The sequence below is a fragment of the Sapajus apella genome, unplaced genomic scaffold, assembly GCF_009761245.1.
Source record: "Sapajus apella isolate SASKATOON/1434 unplaced genomic scaffold, GSC_monkey_1.0 scaffold140, whole genome shotgun sequence".
Lineage (NCBI taxonomy): Eukaryota > Metazoa > Chordata > Mammalia > Primates > Cebidae > Sapajus > Sapajus apella.
This window is the reverse complement of record NW_022437080.1, coordinates 2924396-2931509: the sequence shown is the minus strand read 5'-3', so window position 1 is coordinate 2931509 and position 7114 is coordinate 2924396. Positions and strand designations below refer to the sequence as shown.

Here is a 7114-nt window from a genome sequence, read left to right as displayed (position 1 = left end):
CCAGGAGTTCAAGACCAGCCTAGGCAACATGGGGAGATCCATGTCTGCAAAAATAAAAATAAAATAATAAAATTAGCCAAGCATGGTGGGATGTGCTGTCCCAGCTACTTCAGAGGCTGAGGTGGGACAATCACTTGGGCCCGGAAGGTAAAGGCTGCAGTGAGCCGTGATAGCAACACTGCACTCCAACCCTGGGCTACAGAGTGAGACTTTGTATATATATGATTTTAGCTATGGGTTTTTCATAGGCCCCTTTACTGTGTTGAGGACGAAGTTCTCTTCTGTTGTTGGTAGAAGTCCTCTTCTGTTCTTGTTTTCATTTGTTTGTTTTATCATGAAAGAGTGGTGGATTTTGTCAAATGGTTTTCCTGTCTATTGAAAGGCTCATGTGAGTTTTGTCCTTTATTGTATTACTGTAGTGTATTACGGTGACTCATTTTTTTTTTTTTTTTTTTTTAGAAACTCGATGTTTATTTTCCATGAATCTTATATGTTGTTTAAGAGCCCACACAAGAACAGCTTAAGACCATTCAGTGGTTGCTCCTACCCATTCAGTGGCCTGAGCAGTGGGAGCTGCAGACTAGTCTTCCGTGGCAGGCTGGGCGCTCCAGTCTTCAGTAGGGAACTGCTGGATGGGCACAGAGGGCACCCGCATGCCTTCAGGCCAGTCTGCAGCCTCAGGCTGAGTAGCAGTGAAGTCAGGAGCTGGAGCAGTCCATTGGCCCTGAAACTCCTCCTTGGTCACAGCCTTCTCAGCCGCAGCCTGCTCTTCTTTTTCAATCTCTTCAGGATCTCTGTAGAAGTAGAGCTCAGGCATGACTTCCCACGGGTGTTCACGGGAAATGGTGCCACGCATGCGCAAAACTTCCCGAGGCAGCATCCACCACATCAAACCCACTGAGTGAGCTCCCTTGTTGTTGCATGGGATGGCAATGTCCACAGAGCGCAGAGGAGAATCTGTGTTACACGGAGCAATGGGAGGCAGGTTAACATAAGACGCGTCCGTGAGAGGCTGGTGCTCAGCCCTTGGGTCAGTAACCACAAGCAGCCGTGGCTCCCGGAAGGCTGCCTGGATCTGGTTGGTGAAGGTTCCAGGAGTGAAGCTGCAGCAATTGGAGTGGCTCCAGTGGCAGCAGCAAACTCCAGCACGGCCCTCTGGCCAGTATTCCTGGAGGATATGACACTGACATCAGCAGGGTTTTCAATGGCAACAACGGCACGAGCTGCCAGGAGAAGCTGCTCCAGGTCCTCTTCAGATTTAGGATGTAGATGCCATCACTTTTCCTTTTACAGATATACTGTTCCATCTGGAAGTCAAGATTGGTGCCACCTAAATGGGTTCCTGCAGCCAGGAACTTAAGGCCATCCTCCTCCTTCATTTGCAGGACACCAAGGGCTCCGGACATGGTGAAAGTTTCCCTTTAAGTTACGACAGGAATCCACAACAACGTTTGGAGCCCTCAGCAGGTAGCACAGAAAGCGACTCTTGTTAATGTATTATGCCAACCTTGCACTCCTGGGATAAATTCCCCTTAGGTGTGGTATATAATCCTTTGTGTATGTTGCTGGATTTGGTTGCTAGCAATTAGTTGAGGATTTTTTGTATATATATTAATAAGAGATATTGGCTGTAGTTTTTCATCAATCTCTTTTGTGCTCTTACTGTTAAATAACATTTTGACAAAATGTTGGCACATATTACATTTCCATATATGCATAGCCCATAACAAATAACATACACACTTTATTTATTTATTTCGAGATGGAGTCTCACTGTCACCCAGCTGGAGTGCAGTGGTACAATCTCAGCTCACTGCAGCCTCTGCCTCCCAGGTTCAAGAGATTCTCCTGCCTCAGCCTCCCAAGTAGCTGAGATTACAGGCATGCACCACTACATCCAGCTAATTTTTGTACTTTTAGTAGAGATGGGTTCTCACAATGTTGACCACGCTGGTCTCAAACTCCTGACTTCAAGTGATCCATCCATCTTGGCCTCCCAAAGTGCTGGAATTACAGGCATGAGCCACCATGGCTGGCCCAACATACATATTTTCTTATGCAATTACTTTTTAGATCAGTTAAGAGAAGAAGAAGAAATATGCAATTATACTTTCTGTTATAATTATCCACGTTTACCAACACTTTTGTTTTTCATGTGGATTCAAATTAGGATCTGGTCTCACTTGCTTTCTGTCTGGAAAACTTTAAATATTTCTTGTAACTCAGACTGGCTAGCAATAAATTCACTCAGACTTTATTTTGGAGTGCTTTTTATTTTGCCATTATTGTTGAAAGATAGTTTTGTTGGGTATGGAATTACTGGTTAACAGGTTTTTTGCTGTTGTTGTTTTGTTTTGTGTTGTTTTTACTATTAGGCACTTTGAATATGTCATACCACTGTTTTCTAGCCTCCATTGCTTCTGATGAGACATCATTTGTCAATCTTCTTGTGCTTCCCTGGTACATGATGAATTGTATTCCCTTTGCTACATTGAAGATTTTATCTTTATCTTTGGTTTTCAAAATTTGACTATATCTGCGTGTGGATGTCTTTGTGTTTACCTTACTTGAAATTCATTATTTCTTAGATGTTTAAAATAATGTTTTTCATCAAAGTTGGGGAAATTAGCCAGGCACAGTGGCTCTTGCCTGTAACCTCAGCACTTTAGGAGGCTGAGGTGGGGTGATTGCTTGAGGGTAGGAGTTCAAGACCAGCCTGGGAAATACAGAAAGACCCTGTCTTTACAAAAAAACTTGAAAAGTAGCTGGGCATTGGGGTGAATACCTGTAGTCCTAGCTACTTGGGAGGTTGAGGCAGTAGGAATGCTTGTGCCCAGGGGTCAAGGTTATAGTGAGCTATGCTTGTGCCACTGCATTCCAGCCCAGGTGACAGAGCAAGACTCTCTCTATAAAAATAATATTAATAAATTAAAAATAAATAAGTAAATACATTTGGGGAAATTTTCAGCCGTTATTTCTTCTAATAATTTTTATGTCCCTTTCTCTCACTTTTCTTCACTATTCACGTGTATATTAGTCCATTCTTGCATTGCTGTAAAGAAATACCTGAGGCTGGGTAATTCACAAAAAATTTTTAAAAAAGAGATTTAACTGGTTCATAGTTCTGCAGCTACACAAAAAGCATGGCAGCATCTGCTTGGCTTCTGGGGAGGCCTCAGGAAACTTACAATCATAGCAGAAGGTGAAGGAAGCAGGCATGTCTTACGTGACCAGAGCAGGAAGAAGACAGAGGGATGAGGGAGGTGCTACAGAAATTTAAATGACCAGCTCTTGTGAGAACTCACTATGATGACCAAGGCAGGTAGTGCTAGACCATTAGAACCTGCCACCATGATCCAGTCACCTCCCACCAGGCCCTACCTCTAACATTGGGAATTATAATTTGACATGAGATTTGGGCAGGGATGCAAACCGCAGCATTTGCCCCTGGCCCCTCCCAAATCTCATGTCCTTCTGATATTTCAAAATACAATCATGCCTTCCCAGTAATCCCACAAAGTCTTAACTTATTCCAGCATTAACTCAAAAGTTTAAAGTCTCATCTGAGAAAAGGCAAGTTCCTTCCACCTATGAGCCTGTAAAATCAAAAACAAGTTGGTTACTTCCAAGATACAATGGGGGTACAGGCATTGGGTAAATATTCCCATTCCAAAAGGGAGAAATTAGCCAAAAGAAAGGGGCTACAGCCCCATGCAAGTTCAAAACCCAGCAGGGCAGTCATTAAATCTTAAAGTTCCAAAATAATCTCCTTGACTTCCTGTCCTACACCCAGGGCACACTAGTGTGAGGGCTGGGCTCCCAAGGCCTTGGGGAGCTCTGCCCCTGTGGCTTTGCAGGGTTCAGCACCCACGGCTGCTCTCAAGGATTTGCTTGAGGCTTTTCCAGGTGCAAGGCGTAAGCAGCCAGTGGATCTAACGTTCTGAGGTCTGGAGGACAGAGGCCTTCATTTCACAGCTCTGCTAGGCAGTGCCCCAGTGGGGACTCCGTAGGGGGCTCCAACCCCACATTTCCACACTGCCCTAGTAGATGTTCTGCATGACGGCTCTGCCCCTGCAGCAGCTTTCTGCCTGCCATCCAGGCATTTCCGTACATCCTCCAAAATCTAGGCAGAGGCTCCCAAGCCTAAACTCTTGCATTCTGTGACCTGCAGCCTTAACACGACATGAAAGCTGTAGGGTCCAGCCCTACAGGTCTCTCTGAGCAGCTTCCAGCTGGTGCCGAGATGAGAAATTGTAGAAATAAAAGACACAACGCACAGAGATAGAGAAAAGAGAGTTTGGGCCCAGGGGCCCACTGCTACCCAAATCGCAGAGACCAGCAGTGGCCCTGAATGCCGGGACCCTCTCACTTTTATTGAGTTGCAGATCTGCGGGCAGGGTACGTAGGGCGTGGCCTTGGTGGTCGGTGACTGAGGGCAGGGCAGATAGGGTGTGGCAGTGATAGGGTCAAGTACTTCACCTGTCATTCAGGTAGGGGCTCAGGAATTTCTGGTACCCGAAGTGAGGTAAGGAGCATAATGCATCAGCAGTTTTTCCATGCTTATCAAGAACGAACTAAAGCATTAAGATTTATATTACTGTTACTGATTATCTTTTCTAAGAAAAAAGGAACCAGGTGCAGAAGCAGAACATGAGAGCAGACATGGAATGTGACTGCTGAAGCACAGCATCACATAGAGACAGTTAAACCTCCAGATGTCTGCGGGCCTCCCTGACAGCTGTCGGGCCTTACCACAGGAGCTTAGAGAAGTGGATTTTTCTCCAAACTTCCCCAGGAACGAGACTTCTCAGCCATTTTGGACATCTCCTTCCCTGGATGGCTAAACAGCGGGTGCTGTAACAGCACTGGCACTGCCGCACAGCCGAGGTGCCCTCCAGCAGCCCTTATGCGGGCGTCACAGGGGGCTTAAAGCATCTTGCCTTAGTGTCATTCATTTCACAATGTCACCTCAGGCTCACGCTTCCGACCTGAGAGGCATTAGTAAAAGAATTAAGATCACATGTGAATAATAACTACCACGGTTATATTTCTAACTACGTTCTTCTTCATTATTTATATGGAAATAGGCTGAGGCCTTTTGCTCCTGCCTCAGCACTTATAGGATCTTCCCACTACAGAAAGCCACCAAGTTTAATGGCTTGCACTCTCTGAAACAGTGGCCAAGGCCCCTTTCAGCCATAGCTGGAGCTGCAACAGCTGGGATGCAGGGAGCAGAGCCTCAAGGCTGTGCAGGGCAGCAAGGCCCTGGGCCTGGCCCGGAAAACCGTTCAGTCCTCTTAGGCCTCCAGGCTTGTGCTAAGAGGGTCTGCCATGAAGGTCTCTGAAATGCCTTCTAGGCCTTTTCCCCACTGTCTTGGCTATTAGTGTAACAGGCTTTCCCAGGCTCTTGGCCTCCTCTGCCCCAGGAATAGGGGAAGAGGCCCTGGAGGTGCAGTGGGCTTACCATTTGTATAAATATTATGAACCCAAAGAGTTTTGCAGAAAAGTGATTTATTAGGCAGAGAGAGAGAGCTCCCACGCTGTTGTGGGAGGGGATTCAGAGATGGAGTCAGCACAGGTAAGGGGCAGGGGCACTTTTACTCCAGGAGACCCATTTCAGTTTTTGTCCCATGAGAGGAGTTCCTTCAAACTTCTGCTGGAGCGATTGATCTTTGACTTTGATATTGGATTGGCTGCCCAGCATGCAATAAAGCCCCTCCTTCCAAGGCTTTTGGCAGGCTTTCTAAACAAAGGAAGCTCACCTGGGCAGTCTACCTTTCCCGCACGAATGATAGTTAAAGAACTCAGTTCCCGGATGGAGAGGTGGATGGAGGCAGGTTGGATATGTCGCTGGGAAATTTCTGCCTTTGAAACCACGCCCCTTGTGGACTTGGGAAGAGAAGTTAACACGGCCCCTCATTAGAACGTGGCTCCTCTTATGCAAAGTTCTGCAGCCTGCTGGAGTTCCTCCCCCGAAAATAGGCTTTTCTTTTCTACCACATAGCCACGCTACACATTTTCCAAACTTTTACACTCTCCTTCCTTTTAAATGTAAGTTCCAGGTTCAGATCATTTCTTTGTTCACACATATAAGCATAGGTTGTTAGAAGCAGCCAGGCTAATTCTTAAACACTTTGCAGCTTACAAATTTCTTCCACCGGATACCCCAAATCATCACTCTTAAGTTCAAAGTTCCACAGATCCCTAGGGCAAAGGCACAATGCGACCAAGTTCTTTGCTAATACATAACAAAAGTGACCTTTGCTCCAGTTCCCAATAAGTTCCTCATTTCCACCTGAGGACTCCTCACTCCGGCCTTCACTATCCATATTACTGTCAGCATTTGGTCACAGCCAGTCTCTAGAGAGTTCCAAATTTCCCTCCATCTTCCTGTCTTCTTCTGAGCCCTCCAAACTCTTCCAACCTCTGCCCATTACCCAGTTCCAAAGTCACTTCCGCATTTTCAGGTATCCTTATAGCAACGCCCCACTGCTCAGCACCAGTTTTCTGTATTAGTCCGTTCTTGCATGGCTAAAAAGAAATGCCAGAGACAGGGTAATTTATAAAGAAAAGACGTTTAAGCCAGGACGGTAGCTCACACCTGTAATCCCAGCACTTTGGGAGGCCGAGGCGGGTGGATCACGAGGTCAGGAGTTCAAGACCAGCCTGGCCAACACAGTGAAACCCCGTCTGTACTAAAACTACAAAAATTAGCTGGGTGCGATGACAGGTGCCTGTAATCCCAGCTACTTGGGAGGCTGAGGCAGGAGAATCGCTTGAACACAGGAGGTGGAGGGTGCAGTGAGCCGAAATCGCACCACTGCACTCCAGCCTGGGCAACAGAGCAAGACTCCGTCTCAAAAAAAAAAAAGAAAAGAAAAAAAAGAAAGAAAGAAAAGAGGTTTAATTGGCTTATGGTCCTACAGGCTATACAGGAAGCGTGGCAGCATCTGCTCAGCTTCTAGGGAGGCCTCAGAAAATGTACAATCATGGCAGAGGGCAAACGGGGACTGGGCATGTCTTACACGGCCAGAGCAGGAGGAAGAAAGAGGGAGGGGAGAGGTGCCACATGCTTTTAAATGACAGATCTCACAAGAACTCGCCCACTATCGTG

At 46.4% G+C, this 7114-nt stretch overlaps 1 pseudogene; it reads right to left on the bottom strand.

Moving 5' to 3' along the window:
* Positions 1-436: 436 nt before the first annotated feature.
* LOC116540447 lies at positions 437-1444 on the bottom strand (annotated as a pseudogene).
* Between the last annotated feature and the right edge of the window lie 5670 nt (positions 1445-7114).